Source organism: Acanthochromis polyacanthus, chromosome 10, assembly GCF_021347895.1.
Source record: "Acanthochromis polyacanthus isolate Apoly-LR-REF ecotype Palm Island chromosome 10, KAUST_Apoly_ChrSc, whole genome shotgun sequence".
NCBI lineage: Eukaryota > Metazoa > Chordata > Actinopteri > Pomacentridae > Acanthochromis > Acanthochromis polyacanthus.
This window is the reverse complement of record NC_067122.1, coordinates 31,715,162-31,727,734: the sequence shown is the minus strand read 5'-3', so window position 1 is coordinate 31,727,734 and position 12,573 is coordinate 31,715,162.

Below are 12,573 nucleotides of genomic sequence, written 5' to 3'. Positions count from 1 at the left end.
TCCATCCATCCATCCATCATCCATCTGTCATCCATCCATCTGTCACTTCATCCATCCATCATCCATCTGTCATCCATCTGTCTGTTCATCCATCCATCTGTCTGTCCATCCATCCATCCATCTGTCTGTTCATCCATCTATCCATCCATCCATCTGTCTGTTCATCCATCCATCTGTCTTTCCATCCATCCATCCATCTGTCTGTTCATCCATCCCTCCATCCACCCATCTGTCTGTTCATCATCCATCCATCCATCCAACCAGCCGTCCGTCCATCCATCCATCCATCCATTCATCCATCCGTCTGTTCATCCGTCCATCCATCTATTCAGCCATCCATCTGTCTGTTCATCCATCCATCCATCCCTCCATCCAGCCAGCCAGCCAGTCGTCCATCTATGCATTCATCCGTCCATGCTTACCCTGGTTATCCTCTCAGGTCCATCACAGCATGCAAGAAATGCAAAAAATGGGTGTACTGTATATGTTCTACGTGTCTTATTTGTTTCCTTTTAGCTGCAGATAGATAGATAGATAGATGCTCTCAAAAGTATCTTCAAGCTGAGGAAACAACAAAGTCCGGGAGTTCCTTACTGTCTGACTTTGGAAAGCACACCAGTTTGTGAGGGATATTCATATGTTGGATGCCGATAGTGTACATCAAACTAGACACTGTTACTGTTGTGTTACACAGCACACGCTTAATTCTGGAATTCTGGCAAGCTATCTAAAACCACATTCGGTAGTGAGAATTTGCCAAGTTTTTAAATTAAAGGGCTTTCTTAACAACAGTGTAGCAGGATTTCTGTTTTATGCTCAGATTGTTTCTATCCTTTATATGTAGTCTCTCACAGAAAAAAGCAGCTTTGCTATATCTGGTGAACTAACAGTTACTGGAATTTGTGTAAAGCCCAGGTATGTGATATGTACTGGTCAAATGGGACTCCACAACTATAGCTTCTTAGTTACACCAAGAGAGCAGCCCATGCTGCTGCTGTGGGCCATTTGTTTTGATGCTCTTATCAGTGGGGGATTCATAATATATTAACCTGCTGCTTCAGCAAGCTGAGAGAGGAGAAAGGAAGAAAGAAAAGAAATGTGAGAATGTTGTTAACTTTGCACCTTGTTAGCTGTCAGCTTCGAGCTCCTTTTGTATTATTAGGTATTAATCTAGCACTGTCTTCCAAGAGCATGGGTAGTCTTGAGGGGGAGCTGTTGGTACCACCACACTCTCACCTATAAATGGAGAGGGCCTGTGAAATATATATCATTACTGTGGGCTTCACAAAGAGGCCTGGCTGCTGTAGCTGCCTGGTCCAGCAGGGAAGGCAGTAATGACTGCTTTGGAGTGAAGCAACGCAATGTTCAGCCAACACAATGAAATGTGTGAAAACAGACATAGCATATTCTGGACACAACCAATAAACATTGTGTTCTTCCCAATGAAACATGCCGAAGACATTTCACATGTTCTCTTATAAAATGTTAAACAGTCAGCTTCAGCTGGACAGCATTACAAAGACATTATTAAATCACACTGCAGATTTTTTTTTTAAATTAAATAAAATTGTGTTTATAAAATGTATGGGCTGAAAACTGCCGGACCCTACAGTGATATCGTTGTGTCCCAGAGCACACCTGTATAAAGGTGAGATGTCAAAAACCACTTCAGCAAAAACAAGATTCGAAAGGGATGTTACAGCCGGGGTAGACTAGCCTCGCCGCGCTAGACCCAGCTCTTAAGACATAAGGGTCTAGGAATGCTCGACAGGGAGGGAGGCGGGCTAAAAGGTTGTCTATCAAATCACTCTACAGCAATTGGGTAGATATACAGCCAATCAGTGCAGCGAATAGGCTGACGGAGTTCCTAGAGCACTGGCGGATTGTGGCTAAGTCCCATTAGCTTCCCAACCAGCGGAGCCAACTGGTATATTAAGGATTTGCCATATCCCGTCGGCATAAGGCCAAATACGTCTTTCTTCTCAATGAAACACTTCAGTGCCGTCCTTTGTTTATCTTTCAAGTTGAATTTTAGCTTCAAATCTTTAAGGGCTTTGACCAAAGCCGAGTTGAAAGATAACTGTTTATTGTGCGCCGGTTGTTTCTTTCAGAATCGTTGCGCCTCTGTCATCACTTAGTTACGCCCGCCTTCTGACTCTACACTTCATGGTGATTGGTCCGGCCAGTTTTAGGAGCATCCAACCTCGAGCCTTATGGAGGGTAACTAGACCCACCCTGGCAGAGAATTTTTTTTTTTCTTTTTTTTTGTCCTGTCCGGCAACAGAGCAGGCAGAATGGGGATCTGGCTGCTGCATTGTGCCATACAAGTTTGCTTTTCCAAGGGGAGTTTATAAGTATATGACTCCCCTTGATACTGTACAGTAATTTATTTAGATTGAATACTTGTTGATTAGTTAAATATACATAAGTTTGCTGGACCTGACAAGGGAAAGGCAGGAAGAAAGAAACAAGAAGAGAGAAAGAAAAAAATAAAACAACAAGGGGGGATAGTGAAGAGAAAAGGAAGGGTGCAAGAATACAATTATCTTTCAATTGAAACCGACACAACAGACAACAAGCTAGTACCCCTTAACAAAGACACACCGGAACGCATCCTACGGGTTTTGTTAGGAAACACAGCTAGTAATTATTCAGATCATCTATGTGAAGCAAACAAACTGAGGAAACATGTCTTTTGATATTCTGGCACCAGGACAAACTTAACATCCCACAAGACAACATGGTTGCTATGTTCACATGCAGAGTACGGTGCAATTGTGACTGTGATCATGCAACTATGACCTCTGACCTCCGTGAAGGCCAGAAGCGGGCCCGAGAGCCCACAAGACCCAGGCGAGCCGGCAGCAATCCCAGAGCAGAGATCCAAGCCACCAAACCACGAGGACGACCACGGATCGGCCCGGAAGGGGGCAGAGGGAGAACCCGGCCAGGACCTCCAGCGTCCAGCGGGGCCGGGCCCCAGGCGACAAAGACCGGCAGCCGCCGACCCCGCCAGGGGCCGGAGGCCCAGGGCGGACCCAGCACAGGACCCCGGGCCCCAGGCATCCAAGAGGCAACCCCCGCCCCCCCAGGCAGAGGGTCAACATCGCCAGGGGAACCAGCCACCCCAGACGGCCACCCGGCATGGGCCGGCGCCCCCGCCGCAGCCAAGGATCCAGGGCACCCCACCCCCCCATCTCCTCCCCACCCCCCCATCCCCTCCCCACCCCCCTCCCTAATTCCACAAATTAACCTTGACAAGGAACACCTGTGAAGGGAAAACCATTTCAGGTTCTACCTCATGAGGCTCGTCCAGAGAATGCCAAGAGTGTTCAAAGCAGGAATCAAAGAATCTAAAATATCGAAGATGTTTAGAGTTATTTAACAATTATGCATTTACAATGTAGAAAATAGTCTAAAAATAAAGCAGAAAACTTGAATTTGAAGTTGTGCCCAAACTTTTGAGCAGTAGTATATAAAAGGATGAACCGAGCAAGGCATGACGCCAAACATCATGAGTATTTTTTAACATTTTAGTTGAGTAATGTTGGCTTTAGATCGTCATCAGCTGCAGCTGATTTTGGTATTTAAAACTCTACAACCAAATTACTTATTGACAATCAATATATTGCCATAAAAAGTTGTTACAAACTTGTATCTTGTAATATTGCAATATATGTTCTGATTTTCTAATGGATATGTTCAGTCGCTGTGTTTTTGTCCTTTTTTGCAAGTTAATTATATGCTTAGGAGACTAATATCATTAGTAAGTTTATGATGTTATACATACAAGATAAATACACAAACAATTGTAGAGGTACAACAAACAACAGAGAAAAATCAATGATCAGAACTCGTTGCCTTCCTTGTATGCAGTCTGTGGATGAGAGCAGTGCATCGGGCTAAGTGTCCTTGTAATTTTGTTGCTAGGGGAGCTAACTTGAACTTGAAGCCATGCCCACAGCTTGGAATTTTCTGTCTTTTGGATATCAAACAAAAGGTAAAGTAAAGAGAACCGACCCAGCATTACCAACCAGCTCAGAATAAACAAAATGATCACAACTGAAAGTCTGGGATTTATTTACAATGTTGTTCTCTATCAACACGGTCAGGCAGAGGGTCAGTAAGATCCTCACTTGAGAATACAGGAGAAATTTAGTAAATATGTGAGAGAGAAACAAAGACAGAGCAATCAGCCATCACAGGGAGCCAGCAGAGCAGGTCCTTGATGAAAGAGTATACTGTAGGGCTAATCCTGCAGAAGGGCGGCTGACATGGCTTCCCTGATCCCACTTTAATTAAAGCAGCTGCTTTTATTCTATTTCTTTGTCTTTTATTCAGCGGGCACACTTTTGGCTTTATCACAGAAGCTATTAGGCTCAACTGTGATGTAATAGTATATATATATATATTCATACATACAGCATAACAGTGGCGACACTTTGAGGGGTGACAACAATAAGGTGGCCACAGCAAATACTAAAACATTTCTGTGACTGCATCAGTCTTTTTCAGATGGGAGGGATATCTCATTGGCTTTTTAAATCATCTTAAAATATGATAAATATTAACAAACTGTGCTATTTTTTATTCTTGACAAGCAGCAGTTTCCAACACCTGCCTCATCTGTGCCTTGACTTGTGATCTTGACCTGCTGTTCTTACCTGCCCGCCTGATGTCACTGTTGAGCTTTCACAGCAGACATTTTGACTTGACATAGTAGAAAAGCTCAGAGCTTAATAATAGCATAATAAGATTTTGGTAATCGTGGCTCAATAACCTTTTTTTTCTTTCACCCATCTAAACAGCTTTCCCCCTGCAAGGCCTTTTCTTTGTCCTTGTGATCAGCAGCAAGCAGCTCAACCTTTAAAATGTTGCTTCTAGAGGAAGGGCTTCCATATTTCACAGCAACCTGTCAACCCATAGTGATGTAAAACATACCTGACTATGGCCACTGGCAGCTGTATTCCAGCAGCTTCTAATTCACCTGATTTTTGGTGATTCTTGTGTGTCAATACCAGATGATATTTTGTGTTTTCTTCCTGATGGTGGCAGTGACACAATTGAACTTTATACTTACAAACAACTGTTTAAACAGTTGATTTTGGGATCTGTGGCTGCTTTGAACTATCTCCAAGTGACTTTCCTGACTTGTTCAAGTCTGTGAACAAGTTAACGGGTCTGCTGTTGCATGTCTTTGCTGAGCTCCTCAGACTTACTCTGGCTCTGAGAAGTAATCAGCAGTATCACTCTCATGAAGTTAAGACACCATCCTGCTAAGAAAGTGTCAGAAGAATTACACTTATATTAGAGTGATTATACTTATGTTGATTCGAGGTTATCATTGAGTGACTGTGAGGAAATGAGGACGACCATCAGCATTCTAAGTTGTGACCTGCATGTTCTCTGAAGTAACAAGAACAAAGCTGACTTGTTCCTATAGTGAGCTGACTCGCTCCTATGATAAGATCATGCAAGTAACACGTGTTCTGTTCTTGTACTGCTCTGATATCTTATGACTGACGTATGATGACTCCTCTGTACCGTATGATTGTATGAGAAGGAAATAAAAGGACAAGGAGAGAGGCAGGCTCTCCAGAGTTTGTGAGGCTGTAGCGATCGGAGCTGTAGTCTCCATCTCTCCTTGTGCGCAAGTAAAAGACTGGGGCTCGTGAGTGCTGTCCTTTCTTCCTGTGCTGTTTGTGTATTCTTCAGGTTTGAACCTAACATAACTTGGTCCTTCGAGCCGGATGCCAATACACCTGGGACCCTAAGGAGCTGTTCGAGGGAGACCGAAGTCTGTGCACAGCCCCCTGGAACTAGGTCCGGGGACGAAAGTCCTCCGTGGTTGAATTCCACGTCGGCCGGTTAAACCCTGTCCGGGTTCCGCGGGGTTCCAGGTTGACGGCATCTGAACAAAGAAAACAGCACCAGGAACGAACGACAGATACTGCACAAATGCATTGACACTCAAAGAGTGAGTGTGGAAAGCGCTTAAAGAAAGTGAAGTCCTGAGCTAGGGAAAGCTGAAAACTTACAAAACGTGTGCATGTGTAAAACTGTGAGTGTAAAAGGACTGGTCAGTGATTGAAGCAGCAGACAGCCTGAAACCTACCGGTGTGAACGTACGGCTGTTGTCAGTTGAAGTAAATCACTGAGTGTGAACAGTCATTAAGATTTAGGAGGATTTTGTGAAAACTCTAAAACGACTTTCAGTCCTGGGATAGGACCCCCAGTGGAAAACCGGACTAGCTAATAGAGCTGGCCTAGAAGTTTGTTTTCCAAGGGCTGAATTTTGGCTCATGAAGCATTGTTTTTCACAAATTCTCAATAAAATAATTTTGAACAGCACCACAAATTCTAAATAAAAAAAATAAAAATTCGAACAAAACAAACCAAAATGGGAAATAATCAAGGAAAAATTTCCCTACAAGGCGATGCAAAAAACATGGAACAAAAACATCCAGGTTCCACACAATTCTTGCCAAATTGGGAAAAGAAATATGAAATTAATGGCAAAATAATAATAGGAGCCATTTACAAAATTAACTGTAAAACAACAAACAGATAAAAATAAATTAGAAGAAACTGAAAAACAGCTTCATTATGCAGAAATATGGCTGAAAGAAGCACAAAAGAGAAATACAGCAACAAACAAAAAGAAGCTGAAGCCTGTGCAGCCAGAGCAGAAGATGATAAGATAGTGTACAAACGGAACACACAAAGACAACAATGACAATGGCCTGGTGCGTTGGCAGCTGAAGCACCAGATAGCGAGGGTGACAGACCACAACCACAGCCGACACGACTTTACCATGACAGATCACGACCACAAGGACTGAATTTACACATTTACACTATAATTATAAATAAAAAGGAACAGAAGAAGACACCCAGCATTTTCTATTAAGATGATAATGATCAAAACTGTGAGGTGGACTACAGGGGACCACCAGGAGGACGTAGAGACAGAGGGAGTTTTAGAGGAAGACACAGAGAGAGAGGAGGACATGACACATGCTGGACTTGTGGGGGAAAAGGACATTGGTCCAAAGACTGTCCAATCAACAAAAGAAAGAGACAAATGATGTCATTTTTAGGGTCAACCAACTACTGTAGAAGTTGGATTCCAGATTATGTTTAGAAAACAAAACTGCTTTGTATACAGGCAGTTATAGCAGCAGCAGACGATCCAGACAAGTCCAGCCAAGTCAGACTATCACAACTGTCTGCATCAGCAAAACTGATATTTTAAGCTGCTACAGTGGGTACGGAAAGTATTCAGACCCCTTGAAATTTTTCACTCTGTGTCATTGCAGCCATTTGCCAAAATCAAAAAGTTCATTTTATTTCTCATTAATGTACACTCAGCACCCCATCTTGACAGAAAAAAACAGAAATGTAGAATTTTTTGCAAATGTATTAAAAAAGTAAAACTGAAAAATCACATGGTCAGAAGTATTCAGACTCTGTGCTCAGTATTGAGTAGAAGCTCCTTTTCAGCTCGTACAGCCATGAGTCTTCTTGGGAATGACGCAACAAGTTTTTCACACCTGGATTTGGGGATCCTCTGCCATTCTTCCTTGCAGATCCTCTCCAGTTCTGTCAGGTTGGATGGTGAACGTTGGTGGACAGACATTCTGAGGTCTCTCCAGAGATGCTCAATTGTGTTTAGGTCAGGGCTCTGGCTGGGCCAGTCAAGAACGGTCACAGAGTTGTTGTGAAGCCACTCCTTTGTTATTTTAGCTGTGTGCTTAGGGTCATTGTCCTGTTGAAAGGTGAACCTTCGGCCCAGTCTGAGGTCCTGAGCACTCTGGAAGAGGTTTTCCTCCAGGATATCTCTGTACTTGGCCGCATTCATCCTTCCTTCAATTGCAACCAGTCGTCCTGTCCCTGCAGCTGAAAAACACCCCCCCCACAACATGATGCTCCCACCACCATGTTTCACTGTAGGGATTGTATTGGGCAGGTGATGAGCAGTGCCTGCTTTTCTCCACACATACCGCTTAGAATTAACACCAGAAAGTTCAATCTTGGTCTCATCAGACCAGAGAATCTTATTTCTCATAGTCTGGGAGTCCTTCATGTGTTTTTTCAAACTCTATGCGGCTTTCATGTGTCTTGCACTGAGGAGAGGCTTCTGTCGGGCCACTCTGCCATAAAGCCCCGACTGGTGGAGGGCTGCAGTGATAGTTGACTTTGTGGAACTTTCTCCTATCTCCCGACTGCATCTCTGGAGCTCAGCCACAGTGATCTTTGGGTTCTTCTTTACCTCTCTCACCAAGGCTCTTCTCCCACCATTGCTCAGTTTGGCTGGACGGCCAGGTCTAGGAAGAGTTGTGGTCGTCCCAAACTTCTTCCATTGGAGGATTATGGAGGCCACTGTGCTCTGAGGAACCTTGAGTGCTGCAGAAATTCTTTTGTAACCTTGTCCAGATCTGTGCCTTGCCACAATTCTGTCTCTGAGCTCCTTGGGCAGTTCCTTCCACCTCATGATTCTCATTTGCTCTGACATGCACTGTGAGCTGTAAGGTCTTATATAGACAGGTGTGTGCCTTTCCTAATCAAGTCCAATCAGTTTAATTAAACACAGCTGGACTCCAATAAAGAAGCAGAACCATCTGGAGGAGGATCAGAAGAAATGGACAGCATGTGAGTTAAATATGAATGTCGCTGCAAAGGCTCTGAATACTTCTGACCATGTGATATTTCAGTTTTTATTTTTTAATACATTTGCAAAAATTTCTACATTTCTGTTTTTTTTTTCTGTCAAGATGGGGTGCTGAGTGTACATTAATGAGAAATAAAATGAACTTTTTTGATTTTGGCAAATGGCTGCAATGACACAGAGTGAAAAATTTCAAGGGGTCTGAATACTTTCCGTACCCACTGTATCGATGTATTTTTGCCTCAGCTGATTTTTTTCACATTTCCAGAAGACCTATAATGGGAATATGGGTTGATGAAAAGCTTTCATTTCATGTACATATCTCTAATTTAGATAAGAACCTCAAGTTGAACATTGGCTTTTCACCTTCTCTGGAAAGAAAAGACTCATGGAAACCACCTTTCTCTCTGGAATTGATTATGGTGATCCACTGTACAGCCATGCAGCCTCCTCCACCTCAGAGAGGCTTGATTCAGTAGATCATGCTTTACTGCATTTCATTTCTCACTCTTGTTGGCCTTACATCACTCAGCATTCGTAGACAACAAAACTGGTCTATGTTCATCTATAAGGCTCTGCTGGGCAAACTCCCACAATACCTCATCACCCCTCTCACTTTCAGTTCTAGCAGTTACCATCTGCACCTCCAAGTAGTTGCTTTTGAATGTGGCCAGGTTCTAACAGACTTTGGGAAGCAGCGTTCTCCCATGCACCATGGTCATAGAATTTTCAAAAAAAACTCTTAAACTAGAAACATTCACATCCGTTAGTGAGTTTAAGAATACAGTGAAGGAGAAATGTCAATGTTTTTCTTAAGAGGTTCTTGAATAGCTGCCAATCTGTTTAATTGTTTTACTGTCTATTGTTTATTGGTGTATCATGTATCTGTATATTTATATAACTTTTACATTGTCTGTGGCTGCTTCCTTGGTCAGGCCTCCCTTGTAAAATAGATCTATAATCTCAATTGGACTTCCTGGTTAAATTAAGGTAAATAAATACATCAGTAAATAATAAATTTAAGAAAGAACCAAACTGCATGATTTTTTTGTGAAAAAGACAGATGTTTGTTTGTTTTTTTTAAGATTCAATCACAGAAAATAAAAGCTGCAGGAGCCATGGAAACTCTGGACTGCTGTGATACAAATGATCTTTATAAGTGTTGTTCACAACTACATGTAAATAAACTGAGCAGGCTAATTCCTGTCAAACTATATCAAACCATTCATATTTAGTCAAATAGTATCTGATCTGAGACGTGTGTTGCTTAATGTATTTAGTAGAATGGCATGCGCTTCATCTGCTTTCAACCGTTTAGAATGGAATGTGCTTTGTTTGCTCCTGACTGTTCAGAAGGGTTTAAGGTTGTGTCCAGATAAACATCCCAATCTACAGGTGGTTGACCGATGGGGCTCTTAGGGGCCTCTGTGTCTAGTAGGATGATTGAAGGGGCCCTCTGTTTCCTATTTTGGTCTTTGTGCAGAAACTATTTGTGGTGACCTCATACTTGACCTTTTTGTCCAAAGTGTATAAAAGTGACCTCCAGTTGTTGTTCGGGGAGGTTCATTTGACTGATTCCTCCCAGACAGTATCTGTCTGTACCGATGCTGTTCTTTCTTTTGATAAAAACACTTATAAAGAAAGTCAGTGTCATGGACATTTCTCCTTCACCCGCACATCACGGACATCAGAGAAACTACGACAAAAGACACCATATTGGCTTTCACCATTGATAGGTCACATATCTAGACTTCACATCTACTTACAAGAAGTTCTGTGCTGTCAAATACTTAGAAATAAATCAGTCCAATGTTAAACAATGAAGAATACCTTTTCTATAGTTCCCATTAGGCTAGAACAGTGATGGTTCATATACATTTTATGATCTGTATTGAGTCTCTTTGACAAACATTTATTCTGTTCACACAATAAACCTTCAAACTCTGAGATAAACTAAAAAATGTCCAATGTAAAAATAAATGAATAAACTAATTTAAATAGGTTCCTATTGAATGTCATATTATTCAATCAACATCTAAACCAATCAGCTGTTAGACGAGGTGAGAGCCAGGCATTCCCTCAGCCCTCTTCTCAAGATGTGCTCGTCTCAAGCCTTAAGACTAAGAGCCTTGCAGATTTCAACACACTGTTGCTTCTGTAGCTCCATAGAAAACCTGCCAGCACACACCCATCAGTAGCCAAAGGAGCGTGCATCTGTACATGTCTCTGTTAGTGCAGAGCAGGAACAGAATCTGAACTTTTTGACTGCATCTCATGTATAATACCAGCCCGATCTCACGAGGATTCGTGAAACTGTCACGTAACATGACGAAATCGTGTTGGTGCGCACGAAACCGAAACTAAAACTTACGTGACAGTTTCACGAATCCCCGTGAGACCGGGTTGATAATACACTGATCAAGTATCACATTATGTCCTCTTTATGCTGCTAAAACTCCTCTGACCCAGGGGGGCATGAACACAGGACCTCTGGGGAAGTCCTGAGGCAGTGGGTTGGTGGCAGTGGATTCTGTGGGTCCTGTGGGTTGCAGGGTGGGTCCTACCTAGAGCAGGCTGATGCTGACACATCCCCCACATGCTCAGTAAGATCTGGATCTGAGGACTGTGGGACATGGGTGAACAGCTTAGCTCTGTTGTGTTCCCCAGGTCACTCCTGAGCAGTGTTTGTGGTGTGTGGAGGAGCATTGTCCTGCTCCTCAAAGACTGCTGTTACCATGGGGGTTGGGGTTTGGGGGGTTGCTTGACCTGCAATGCTTTGGTGGGTGGTACATGTCAAACATCCACATGAATGTCAGGCCTCAAGGTTTCCCAGTAAATCATTGCATTGAAACAAAAATGATCGACGTTATTCACTTCACCTGTCAGTGGTCAGAATGTTGTGGCTGACCGCTGTAGATCCTACATGATCCTTTTAGCATCATACTGATAGTTAATTCAAATCTGATACAAGACACTCCTACAACTCTACAACTGTCATTAGATCCCACTTGTTCATGGAAAACAAAAGGCGTTTACATGGCAATATGTACATGGCAGTGATTTCAAAATGTTCAAAAGCATCCTCTCTGCAAATGCTTGAAGAGGAAGGAAAGAGGAACAGCCTCCCAGTACCAACGGTGAGTTCAGATAAATAACAGTGCATGTTAACTCAGCATCCTGTACCTGTTACTACGATGTATGCTGAGTGCTGAATGGGTGCTGGTGCTGAGCAGTCTGACAGCCTGTTTCATATAAAATGAAACTCCTGCTGATACTTCCAGCCCCCACCTCTACATAACTCTCTCCATGACCCATCTAGGATTGATAATCCATGTTACAATTACAGTTGTGAGCATTAATAACAATGGACACACAGAGAGAGGGAGACAGAGAGAAAGCATTCAGGTGACAAAGTCAGTGTCCACAGGGAGGGAGCATGATTAAAGAGTGAGAACACAATGAGAGAAGGAGCAGATAATAAAGTGCCATACCAGGGAGACTGTCCACATATACACTTAGTCTGTCTGAGGATGAACAGGATTAAATAAATCCTGACCTGTGAACAGCCATGGTTCAGTTCATCCTTTATTGGCAGTTTTGTAACACAGACTGATGACATTCTTTGGGTGCAGAAGCGATGGCTTAAGATGCAAAGGTCACCAGCTGAACCTGATTTGGACCTCGTGGCTGAGGAGATGTACTGTAATCCTTTCTGTGCCTTAGCAGCTACAGATGAGATTCTGTCACTGAAGTCTCTCTGAACAGTGTTATCTCAGTGCCAAGTCCGCTGGAGATCTGACCTGATAAAAATGTTGACTCGTCTGAGTTGTGGGCACAAAGTAATAAGCTTAACGAGCAGAGGAGGGTGGGGTTGTTTTGAGGCTGAGTCTTGGCGGCATACAGGC